The 12,623-nt window shown below is 46.9% G+C and overlaps 1 protein-coding gene across 1 annotated transcript in view; it reads right to left on the bottom strand.

Annotated features, from left to right (window-relative positions):
- TTPAL (alpha tocopherol transfer protein like) overlaps positions 1-12,247 on the bottom strand; it is a 31,013-nt gene extending 18,766 nt beyond the window's left edge. The window contains exon 1 of the mRNA XM_019637073.1: positions 11,903-12,247. The gene's annotated coding sequence lies outside the window, so the exon portion shown is untranslated. The remainder of the gene's footprint in view (positions 1-11,902) is intronic.
- Positions 12,248-12,623: the final 376 nt, after the last annotated feature.

Here is a 12,623-nt window from a genome sequence, read left to right as displayed (position 1 = left end):
CTCACACCTCCATTGTTGTACTTCCACAGCATTCTGGAATTCCAAATACCACTTCAAAATGGCCTTGTGCTCTTCCAATAACAACCGTGCTTCCGCCATTTTCTTTGACTGTTTTGCCTGTTGCATGGTGACACTGGCATTCATTTGATCTTTTGAGCAAACATCATAGTACACCTTGCTACTGTAATTCAATTCAACTTTGAAAAGTAATACATACATAACGTCTCTTAAAAATGTGTATACATGTTTTTGGCACCCCCGGTATAGTATACGTCTTAGCAATGAAAAGGAACAAATTATTGATACATACAACAACATCAATGAACTTCAAAATAATTGTGCTCAGTGAAAGAAGCCAGAAAAAAAAGAGTACAAATTGTATGATTCCATTTCTATAGCATTCCAGAAATTTTAGAGTAATCCATAGTGAAAGAAAGTAATCTCTAGTGACCATGGTTGCCTAGGAATGGGGGGGGTGGGATAATGAGGAGGAGATGAGGATAAAGGGGCACCAGGAAACTTTTGGGGTGATGGAAACGTTCATCATCTTGATTATGGTGATGGGCTCCTGGCTATGTCCACATGTCAAAACTCATCTAATTATGCAGCTTAAATAGGGGTAGTTCATTGTACATCAATAATACTTCAATCATGCTGTTTTAAAAAACAACCTAGAGACTGGCACAATGAGGATTTTTTTTAAAATTTTTTTTTTTAAACCCATGGCAACCCACTGCCACAGGGGCTGCAGCCTACGCCGTCGCCGGCGACTCATGGCAGCCCAGGTCCAGGTTGAGCTGTTGTTCAGCATCTTAGCTGTGGAGGGCAGCGTCACTGGCCCTCATATGTGGGATCCGAACCGGGGCCCTCTGGCATCCCAAGCCAGCTCTTAACCAACACGCCACTCGGCCGGCCCACAGTGAGGATTTTGAACCCATGCTTGTCTGATGTGAAACCACTCAGGAGCTTGTAAGTTATTAAAAGGTCACCTTCCTTGGCTGGAGACAGTCTACATGGGATCACCTCAGGAAGCCTCCCTGTCCCCTCCATGGCAGACTGTGGCTTTGCAGAAATTGCCTCCTCCGTGGCCCCTCCTACACTGCCCTCCTGCCTGCCTTTAGAATTTGTCAGTGGCTCTTTTCTCCACTCAGGGACCTTCCTGTGTGACCTCTCCCATACGGTCCTTCAAATATCCTGTTGGAGAGCTCAGCACCAGAATCAGGCTGACGGGGGTGGGGGTGGGGGTGGGGGGCGTTGAATCCTAACTCTGCCATTTACACCAGCTGTCTGACCTTGGATGGTTTCTTTACCTCTGTGAGCTTCAGATTCCTCATCCTGAATAATAATAGCAGCTACCTTGAGATTGCCTTAAGGATCAAATGAGAGGCTGTTCATGTTAAACAATTAGCACGGGGCCTGGTGTGTAATAAAGCACTCAATAAATGTTAACTATTATTGATCTTCACCTGGGCAGTGGCTGCTGACTGTTTAAGTTTCTCAGCCTTTGAATCAAGTACTTACCGCCCCAGCTATATTTATTGACGTGGAAAGATGCCCAGAGCGTACTGCTGAGGGGGAAAAAAAGCACGTTACAGAAGAATATATGCCTCACAAGTCATTGTAAAGATTAAAGGAAAAAAAAGACATATAGGTCTCAGCATGGTGTCTGCGCACAGGACGCGATCAATGAAAGCTAGCTGTGATTATTATTAATGTGAAAGCATTTTGTGGCCCACCAATGCTACTTTCAAATATTATCATGTGAGTTCCAATGAAACAAGATGTTTGCGATTGCACTTTGACAGTGAGTCAGCGAGATTGACCTGTGCGTTTCCTCTGTCTTCCTTCTGACACACTTCAAGGGGCTGTCACGGGCAGAGCTGGAGTCGGACTTGGGACTCATTGGTCTCCTGTGGGTTTTGGTACTTTCTTATGTGGTCCTGGGACAAAAGAAAAGCGAAGCATTGCCCTTTATAAGGATATTCTTTGCAGTAACTGAAGTGCTATGACACAATGTAGACACTTGAGGGCGCGCCAATCCACTTGCAATAGAGAAAATTCACAGAAGGGATGATAGATAATAATAATGATAATATGAATGCTGCTATTACATTTTAACAATGGCTTCCATTTATTGAGCTCATACTGTGAGCTCCTAAAATGTGCTAAGAGACTCACAACCTTTATCTCCTTTTATCCTCCCAAGCACCCCATCAGTTGGATACTATTACTAAAGATTTTATAGAGTGTATTGCCCTTTAGCATTTTTTAAATATATATTTTTAAGGAGTCACAATTTACAAATCTTGTAAAATGTAAACTACTATTAAACATACAGCTTGGTGAATTGTTGCAAGTATATACACCCAGGTCAAGATACATACCTTTTTTATTTTTTGAATTAAATTTATTGGGGTTACATTGGTTAATTACATTATATAAATGTAATGTGTTCAACTTTATAAGACAACATCTGTATACTCTCTTGCACGCTCGCCACCTGAAGTCTCGTCTCCTGCTGTCACCTTGTGTTTGACCCCCTTTACCCTCTTCGTCCTACCCCCTTCCCTTCTGGCAACCACCATTCTGTTGTCTTTGTCTATGAGTTTGTGTTTTTGAAGATATGTAACTTTTTCAACACCCTTTCCTCTCACCCCCACCCCAACCCAAGACAATCACTATCCTGACTTCTATTACCATTGATTCATTTCCCTTGTTTTTGAACTTCAGATACATGGAATCACATACATACAATATTTAGGGTTGCCAGGTTTAGCACATAAGAATCCAGGATGGCGGTTAAATTTAAATTTCCCTTTTTTTATACTAAATAAAATTCTCACGCTTATACTAAATAAATAAATATTCATTGTTTATTGTAAATTCAAGTTTAACTGGACAACCTATATTTTATCTGGCTACTCTAGTCATCTTTTGTACCTGAGATTCACCCACGTTGCTGTGGTTTATCAGGAACTTACTCTTTTTCATTGCCGTGTAGTATTCCATTCCATGAATGCACTTCAGTATATTTACTCCTTTCACTGTTGATGGGGAAGGACAGGTTACCCTTAGAAATGCTCTGTCAAGTGAGCAGTGTTAAGTAGGTGCTCTCTCTGGCATCAGAGGCTGGGGGATTTGAATCTCAGCTCCACCTCTTGTTACATGTGAGACCTTAGCCAAGTGACGTAATCTCCCTGCGCCTCAGCTAGTTTCACTTTAATGTGGGATAATAATAAAGGTTTAAAGGAGGTATTACCTATAAGCCACTTAGAACAGGGCTCAGTACAGAGTTAGCGCTCAATAAACGTTGCTGGTATCATTGTACCCATTAGACCTAGGAGAAAATTGAAGTTCAGAGGTGTAAAAAGACTTGCTTCAAGTCACATACCTAGTAAGTAACAGAGCCCTTTTGTCACTGATATTGGCTGAATTAGAGTCATTCATTCATTTATTCATGTAACAATTTTATCTGAGCACCCACTATGCACCGAGCACTGTTTTAGGACTTAGTTACAATGAGCAAAACAGTAAAAAACCCCTGCCCTTATGAAATATGTATCTAGGGGAGCTAATGTTGCTATTTGCCTGCTAGGCGCTTTACCTGTGCATCTCATTAGTTAAATGAAAAATTGTCTGAAGAAAAAAGAGAAAAGAAAAAGAAATATTGTCTGAAAAGCACTTAGCACGGAGCCCCACATGCATTACTGGTCTGGAAACAGCAGCCATTAGTCAGGTAGTAGCAATCTCAATGGCAACACTGTGTGATGGGTATCTGCGGCCCCATTTCACAGATGAAAAGACTGATGCTCAGGGAGGTGAAAGGACTGGCCCAAGGTGACACGGCTCCTACTGGCAGAACAGGAATTCAAAGTCATGTCCACCTACCTCCAAATCCCTCCTGGACTTCTCAGTGCTTGTTTTTCAGTGTTGAGCTCTGCCTCTGGAATCTAGATGTCAGAGGTTCAAGTCCCAGCTTTGCGACCACGACAAGTTATTTGCTGTCTGTGAGTCCTAGTTTCTACACCTCTACTTAGGGATCTGCAGAAAGCAGTTATGGGCAAAAAATAAACAGCCTCTGAAGGGGAGCTAGTGTGGAGGGCTGAGGAAGCTGCTCAGCCCTTAACTCTAAACCTTATGACTGGGGCTGGCCCAGTGGCTCAATTGGTTAACAATGCGAGCTCTGACCAACAGTGTCGCTGGTTTGATTCCCATATGGGCCACTGAGCTGCGCCTGAGCTGAGCTGCTGCTGAGCTGCCAACAGGCGGCAGGATGGCTCAGCTGGTGAAAGCACATGCTCCTAACAACAAGGTTGCCTGTTCGAGATGGTGGGCTATACCCACCCACAACTAAGATTGAGCACAGCACTTTGAGCTGCCAATGGGCAGCCAGATGGTGACTGGGCTTGGAGCTGAGCTAGCTGTGTCCTCCACAACTAAGAGTGAATGACAACATCTTGACTGTTTCCCTTCCCCAATTCCACAACACTGTTCCTCTTCCCCAATTCCCCAATAAAATCTTTTTAAAAAATTAAAAACCTTATTACTTCCACAAAGGAGCTTAGAGACATGGCAAGATGCCTGGAATATCTTGGTGAATATTATTTAAAAATCAGGTTCTAAAACCACAAGCAGGTATGGCGCGTATGAATGGAGCGTGTCTGAGAAGGATTCACTGAACGCCACTCAGGTAGCACTTATTCTGTGTCGGTGCTGTGCTAAGTGCTCTGCAGGTAGTGACCTCGTTTAGTGCTCCCAACAGCCCTGTCTGTGTGGCAAGATGCTGTCATTAGACGATTTTGCAGGTTGGAGAAACTGAGAAAGAGGAGAGTTGACATTCTCAGTGTTGCATGGTAAGCTGGTGAGCTGGCACGGGGACCTAAGCACTTTGGCCTTGGAGGCTGTGTGCTCTTGACTGCTTAGCTCTGCTACCTCTGTTCAGGGAGGTTTTTCTCTGGGTAGTAAAATTTGAGTGTTTTGAACTTTTTTGGTAAATCTCCACATTATTTTATCTTTTATGATACAAAGGTTTTATTTTTATAAAAACAACAATACATTAGGGTTCTAAGGTGGCTTTTGATGTCTTTAAGAGTTAGCTGTGGGGCCAGCCAAGTGGCTCAGTTGGTTAAGAGTTAGCTTAAAAGCGCAAGCTCTGAGCAACAGGGCCTCCGGTTCAATTCCCACATGGGCCAGTGACGCTGTGCCCGAACTGAGCTGCCGCTGAGCTGCCAACAGGTGGCAGGATGACTTAGCTGATGAGAGCACATGCTCCCAACAACAAGACTGCCTGTTCGATGGTGGGCTATGCTGGCCTGCTACTAAGACTGAACTCAGCACCTTGAGCTGCGCTGCCGCCCGAATGGCTCAGTGGATAGAGCATGCACTCTTAACAACAAGGCTTCTGGTTTGACTACCGCATGGGATGGTGGCTACACCTGCCCGCAACTAAGATTGAACACAGCACCTTGAGCTTAGAGGCCACAAGCTGCTGACAGGAAGCCAGATGGTGGCTGGCGCCCTCCACAACTAAGATTAGAGAAAAACAACTTGGCTGGTTGTCTTCCCTAATTCCCCAACACTGTTCCCCCTCAACCCTCAATTAAAAAAAAAAGAGTTAGCTATGAACACTTGTAGGGAAAAGCCACTCCCAGTCTTTTTGGTGATGGTGTGATCACGGTCCTAGGAATTGGGGACCCAGAGTCCAGCCCTGATGTCCCCCCACCCCAGGGCTTTCATGATTCTGGGTGAGTTACAGTGTCCAGTCATCACCTTCCTCCCAGCAAGGCCCCTGGTATGGAGTAGGCCCTCAGTAAGTGTCCACTGGCTGCAGGAAAAGTGAGTCACTGCTCCCTGCCTTCCCCTGGGGCCCCGAGAATTAATGAATGAACCAAGTCACTATAAAGCGCTAACAGTTTATAGGTTTTTAGAAAGAAAAGTGGTTAGAGACACAAGACCCAACCAGATGGATGCCTGATGGTGGCCCACTGGGCTGGCGGGGGTGGGGGTTTGTGGGGAGGGGGGTGGGTGTGGCCGTCTGAGAGCCCTGGAAATCACCGCCCAGGCTGGTAGAAGAGGGGTTCAGGCCTCATTCCAGGAAGGAGCTGCTGGGAGTTTTTTGTCTGTGACCCCCATTGTGACCCCAGCTCCTATCATGCCAGCCTGGAAAAGGCTGGGCCCACAGGGCCATAAATTCCTGCTATCATTAGTATCTCTACATCTCAGGCTGTTTTCCAGGAGCCCTACAGTTATTTTTATCACTTATGAGTTCCATAATTGTTTTTTATCACGTTTTTCTCACAGCAGCCTTGCAAACAAGGCTAGTTTTGCTCTCTTTCAGTTTGAAGTTAGGGAAATCCAGGTCCTGGAGGGTTTCAGGGAATTTTTTTGTCTTTGCCTAAAGTTCCAGAGAAGAGAGGATCAGGACTTGACAGCCTCTTTGGGGTCCAGGTTTGGGCTTTGTGTGAGGCCAGAGGCTGTGGAAGAATTGGAAAGTGAAAATTGGGAACCATCAAAGCCAGGGAAAGCCCTAATCCTTGGCTACTCCTGAGCTGTGTGACCTAGGGCAAGTCACTCAACCCCTCTGTGCCTCAGTTTGTTCATTAGTCAAATGAGGAAGTAATAATAGTACCCACCTCATAAGTTGAGTATTGGGACCTGGACTCTGAACTCAGACCCTGGCCTACTGGATGACTTGGGCTCATCTTTTGCCCTCTCTGAACTTCAGATTCCTCATCTGTAAAATGGGTACAGTCTTGCTTGTCTCACACCCTGGCTCTCTCACAATTTTTTTTTTTTTTTAAAGAGAGCACAGGTCAAAGTGGCCCATGCTGGGATCGAACCCAGCAACCTCGTTGGTCAAAGCATGTGCTCCAACCAACTGAGCCACCCGGCTCTCCCCACCCTGGCTCTCTCATCCCTAATCCCATCAGCCTGGCCTTCTTCAGGTCCTCACCCTGCCAGCTCTGCTTGGAACTAAGCCCAACCCTCCCACCCCCAGCTTTGCCTGGTTAATCCTCCATTATCATCTCAGACTCCCTTCTTTCCCTCCCTCCCTTTGTTTCTTCACTTATTCAATAAATATTTAGTGAGCACTTACTATGTGCCAGGACTGTGGTAGGTGGTAGATAAGACAGGCGAAGTCCCTGTCCTCACAAAGGGGAGACAGACAATAAACTAAAAAGGGATAAAAAACAAAACAAAAACCCAAGGCAATGATACACTGTATTAAGCACTCCATAAGGGAACATTAAAGCACCGTAAGAGGAAGCAAGGAGAAGGTTGCTTCCTGGAAAGGCCTCTCCAAGGAGAAACTTCCATTTGAATTCATAATTTATTTGAATATGCACATGGTACAAAATTCAAGTGGTATACAACATCACCCAGTCAAAAGTGCTCCAGAGAGGCCCCTGTGTTACCAGTTTCTCGAAGGTGGGTGACATTTGCGATGGCACCTGAACCCCAAGAAATAGCTGCCATTTGAAAATGTGGGAGAAGACGCATCCAGGCAGAGGGGAACGGCAAGAGCCAAGGCCCTGAGGCTGGACCAGCGTTACTGGAGGAGGTGAAGACCAGGGCCAGGATGGAGGAGTGGGGGTGGCGAGAAGGGGTCGATTTGGGTCGTTTGGGAAGCGGGGTGGAGACCAGCGAAGGGTCCCTGGCCATGTGCTCTCATGACCCCTGGCCATTGTTAGCAGCCCATCTTCGTGATTATGAGATTAATGTTGCACCCTGTAACCTGGCACTGAGTGGGCACTTGGGATGTGTTTGCTGAAGAGATGACTAAAGGATGAAAAGGCCCTTTGTGAATGGAGACACACCCTCTGAGAAATGGTGGCAGCAGACTTCTATGTGCTCCCTCCTCCCCCAGCCATGGGCGCTCCCCCCATCCTAAAGGAGAATCACCCCCAAATTCGCCCTGCCATTGGGAGCCTGCTTCTGATAGGTGGAATTTTTGAACCTCAACCTTAAAGTTCTCAAATTTTCTTAGCTGCGAAACCCTTTTCCCATGAGAGCCTGATATAGAAAAGTTACTTTATAACTTCAAGTACCGAAGAATATGGGTGAAAGGGGTGAGTGAGCAAAGCAGATACAGTTCTCAACATAGATATTACACAAAGCCATCATCGAGAAAAACAAGGCTGGTTTTTTTTTTTTAAAGATTTTTATCGGGGAATTGGGGGAAGGGGAACAGACAAGTTGCTGTCCTTTTGTTCTTCAGTCTAGTTGTGGAGGACGTTGCTTCACTGGCCCAAGTTGGCACCATCATTGCGCTCTTCCCGGGCGGGGCAGACCAGTCACCGGCTTCTGGACAGCGGCTCACTGCGGCTGCTGGCAGCTCACGCTGCCTGCTGGCTATACACGGTAGCCCATGGCAACCCACTGCCACAGGGGTTGCAGCCTATGCCGTAGCCGGCAACTCACGGCAGCCCAGCTCCAGGTTGAGCTGTTGTTCAGCATCTTAGCTGTAGAGGGCAGTGTCACTGGCCCTCATATGTGGGATCCGAACCGGGGCCCTCTGGCGTCCCAAGCCAGTTCTTAACCATCGCGCCACTCGGCCGGCCCACAAGGCTGTTTTATTAAACGCCACAGTTTCAAATTGGGGCATAACCTGGCAAATGCATTCATTTCATGTATCCAACAAAGAGCCATCAGACACTTCCTGAAGGGAAACTGGCCTCCGAGTCCAATTATCTCAGCATTTGGTTTCCTTTATATCCAAATACAATCCTGTTATAGCCACAGAAATATTTCCAAATGGTAACAGTCTGTGTGTATCTGTGTTTCAAAATTTTTATATAATTTAAAATATACAATATACATTTTTAAAATGCAGAAACCTAAGTGGACAGCTCAATTCTCATCACAAAGAAAGTGTTAACACCACTTTTATTAAATTATGGATTTGATTTTGAAAATAATCTTTGCAACACATGTGGAACCCCTAAAGCATCTCTTATGACATAGTTGCTGCAAAGCACTCATCTTGCCCACATTTTCCCATTTTACAGGTTGGGAAACCGAGGCACAACAGTGCAAAGCAGCCCCGTGTTAGTGGCAGAGCGTTTCCCCAGCCCCCATTTGATGCTTCTCCTCCATCACTTCCTCCAGAGAGCTGATGGCTACTGTTTATTTTGTACAAAACCAGATATTGAGGAACACACTACACGCTTTCCACTAGTTTTATTCTCACCATGGTCTTAGGAGGTGGGTTCTACTACGATACCCATTTGAGAGATGAGATGCCTTTGTCTTGCCTTCTCTCCTGCCCACCCACCCGTATCCCTGGGGACTGTCATTCATTCACTCTGTATATATTTGCCTGATCGTGGTTTCCTTGGAACGTCACTCACAGGGAAAACCACTCGGGTTCCCTGAGTCCTGTAGAGCTGCTGAGTCTAGTCCCCTGTTCTCTGCAGCCTGTTTTTAAGACATTGGTGAAGGATTTTTTTTTTAGCTCAGTCAGCAAATGTCTGCTGACCTCCTACTACTGGGACTCTGTGGTGAATGACATAGAGACCCTGCCTTCAAGGACTCAAGTCTGGCGGGGGGCCCAGTTCACCAGGGTCTCCCCCTGCATGGTGGATGGATTGACGGCGAAGACTGGGCCTTCGCATGTCTATGCCACTAAGAGGAAGCCAACAGTAGGGTTGCAAATGAGAAGATCACACCACAGTGCGGAGAGGGCAGTGGGCACTTAGAGCCCCTAGCCATGCGTGAACCGTCAAGGTCCAGGCATCACAAAAGTTTAAGTCAGGATTTCTTAATCTCAGGGCCATTGACATTTGGGACCAAATAATTCTCTGTTGTAGGGTCTGTCCTGTGCATCATAGGATGTTTAGCAGCAGCCCTGGCCTCTACCCACTAGATGCCAGTGCATTCCCATGCCAGTCATGACAACTAAAAATGTGTCCAGACATTGTCAAATGTACCCTGAGGGGCAAAATTACCCCAGGCTGGGAACCACTGGCTTAGCTGAAGCGAATTGATACAGTAATTACAGAGGTAGGTGGGCTATGGGAAACTTCAAGGCACCCCGAGACGACAGTGGGGAGCTGTTAGAGAGAGAAAAGAGTGCTACCGTCCCAGACATAACTGGTTCTGTGGAAGGGAGGCCAAGACAGAAGTCGAGGCCATGGAGAAACGCAGCCCCTGCCAAGATTAAGGAAAAACGGGGACAAACATCTCACTTCTCTCTCATCCTGTCCTTAATCTCCCATTGACTCCTCCTTTTGATGAAATCCAACGGAAGTCAGGAGGCACGGATGACTCCGCCGGCACAGAGCCGGGTAGACAAGGGCACGTGGAGGTGGCAGGTGAATGGAGAATCACCATCTCGGGGTGGTGGCAACGGGCCCCAGACACCGGACATTTGAGTTCAGGCTTATAACTTGCGTAGGAGTTTTCCAGATAGAGAAAACCAGGAAACGGTGTTCCAACCGGAGGGAACAGCATGTACGAAGGAGTTACGAAATGTCTGGCTCACTTAATTGTTTATTTAATTATGATTGTTTGTTTGATTGATTGACTCTGTTCTATGTGCACTTGGTGAAAATAAAACATTCAAAAGGTACAAAAGGGCATAAAATGAAAACTAGGTATTCCACCCTGGTGGCCCCAGATACACAGCTAACCTCTCCGATCCCTTATCACCTTCTAGAAACAATCGATGCAAATGCTAGTAAAGGCTAGTTAAACGCCAGTGACACGTGTCACTTGAACTCCTAACTTGACTTAATATGAGTGACATTTGGAGAGTCCCTACTGTGTGCAAAGAAATGGGCTGGGAGCTCTGGCCTTGGACTCTAAACCCAACCCTTCACTAAACACTGTGTAGTTTTAGGCACACTTCTGCTCGGCTTCCCATTTTCTCCTCCAATCAAGAAGTGAGTGTCCCTGCCAGGTCTGTGGGATGTGCCCACAGTTGTGTTGTTCTGTTGATGTTTTGTGGATTGAACTGAATTAGAGATGAACCCCTGGCAAGAAGCAAATTGTAACACAAGAGCACACATAGGCCTTGGCTGTGGTTCTGAAGACCACGTGTTGTTTTGGGGAGACAAGTGAGGCTCCTGTCTCTAAAGAGCTGCCACCAGAACAGTTGCCTATCGTATGGCCTCAAGAGGGGCTGGGTTGGGAGCAGGTTGGGTCCAACTAACTGGGTGGCACTTGGCCTAGCTTGGACCTGCCCAGGGAATACCAGGTTCTGCCTGGCTACCCCCAGTTGGTGTCTTCAGCTCTGGGGGAGTTTAAGACCAGAAGAAGGAGCTGGGAGGGCCAGCAGGCTACAGATATGAGGAACCTCACAGTCAACTCATAAACTTGCTGGTGTCTGGAAGCCAACAACCGAATCTGGGCACCAGATGCCCCACCAGAAGCCCAGAGGCCAGAGCAACCCAGGTCACCAGGAGCAGACAAGAACAGGCACTTCCTTACCTCTGCTCTTCCATTCTGACCTCTCTCATCCTCCCAAGACCCAGGTCCTTCCTGACCATGCCTGTGTGCCTAGCACTTAGGGCACACGTGCCCACCACGGACGGCCCACCTGCTTTCTGTGGGTGTTGAGCACACACCAGCTCTCGCCTCCCCTGCCTACTCCACAGGGAAGGTGTTAATGATCCCCACTTTGCAAACAAGGAATCCCAGGCTCAGAAAGTAGGGATGCAGGGTAGTGTGAAGTCAGGGATCTTAAGGTATAAGATATCGATGGGCATTTTGCATAAAAAATTATGGAGTGTTGAACACAGAATCAGACACTCTTAGAATCATGAAGTCCAGGAGTCCTGGGCTCACAAACCTGTATATTACCAGCATCATCCACACCCCCATCTGTTTACCACACCATGGATGAAACACCTCTCTCTCTCGCTCAGGTCCATCTCCCATCCATTCAGGCCTCTTCTCTCACCTGGGGTCCTGTTCCAGCCTTCTCTCTCTGGTCTTCCCTCCTTCCAAACTTGCATGTAGCAGCCAGAGGCATCTTTCCGACCTTTAAGCAGACCTTGTCACTCTTTCCCTTAAAACCCTTCACTGGCTCCCCTTTGCCCTCAGGATAAAGTTCAAACTCCTTGACCTGGTTTACTAGGTCCTCTGTCATCTGGCCATAGTCTCTTGCCACTCTGCCTCTCTCTGATCGCCCCCCGCCCCCAAATTTACACCAATTCATACCGTAGTTCACCACATATGTCATGCACTCCCTCCCCCACACTAGCCCTGGACCTTTTTGCACTTGCTGTTCCCTCCACTTGGGACACAGTGTACATCAGTACTCCCTTCTCTGGATGGAATACTCTCTCTTCCTGTCTCCCCTGAGAAAACATTCCTGCTCCCAAGCCTCCCAAGGAGGCTGGGTTGGTGTCCCCACCCCCAATCCCTGATAGATCCCGTGTCTACCTGCATAGCAGAGCTCACTGTGTATCGTATATGCCCACGTGCTTGCGTCTGTCCCCATGTCTCCAGGAGGGCAGAAACCAGGGTCATCTTTGCTCTACTGAATCCCTAGCTCCTGGCACTGTGTCCAGCAGAGAAGTGTTGCTGAAAAAAGATATGTGTTGATTAATGAATCATAATACATTAGAATCACAACATTTTAGAATCATGGACTTGGTGAAACAGATACCTAAAATCTC

Source organism: Hipposideros armiger, unplaced genomic scaffold (assembly GCF_001890085.2).
Source record: "Hipposideros armiger isolate ML-2016 unplaced genomic scaffold, ASM189008v1 scaffold_31, whole genome shotgun sequence".
Classification (NCBI taxonomy): domain Eukaryota; kingdom Metazoa; phylum Chordata; class Mammalia; order Chiroptera; family Hipposideridae; genus Hipposideros; species Hipposideros armiger.
The sequence above is the reverse complement of the archived record's forward strand: the minus strand, read 5'-3'. Positions and strand labels throughout refer to the sequence as shown.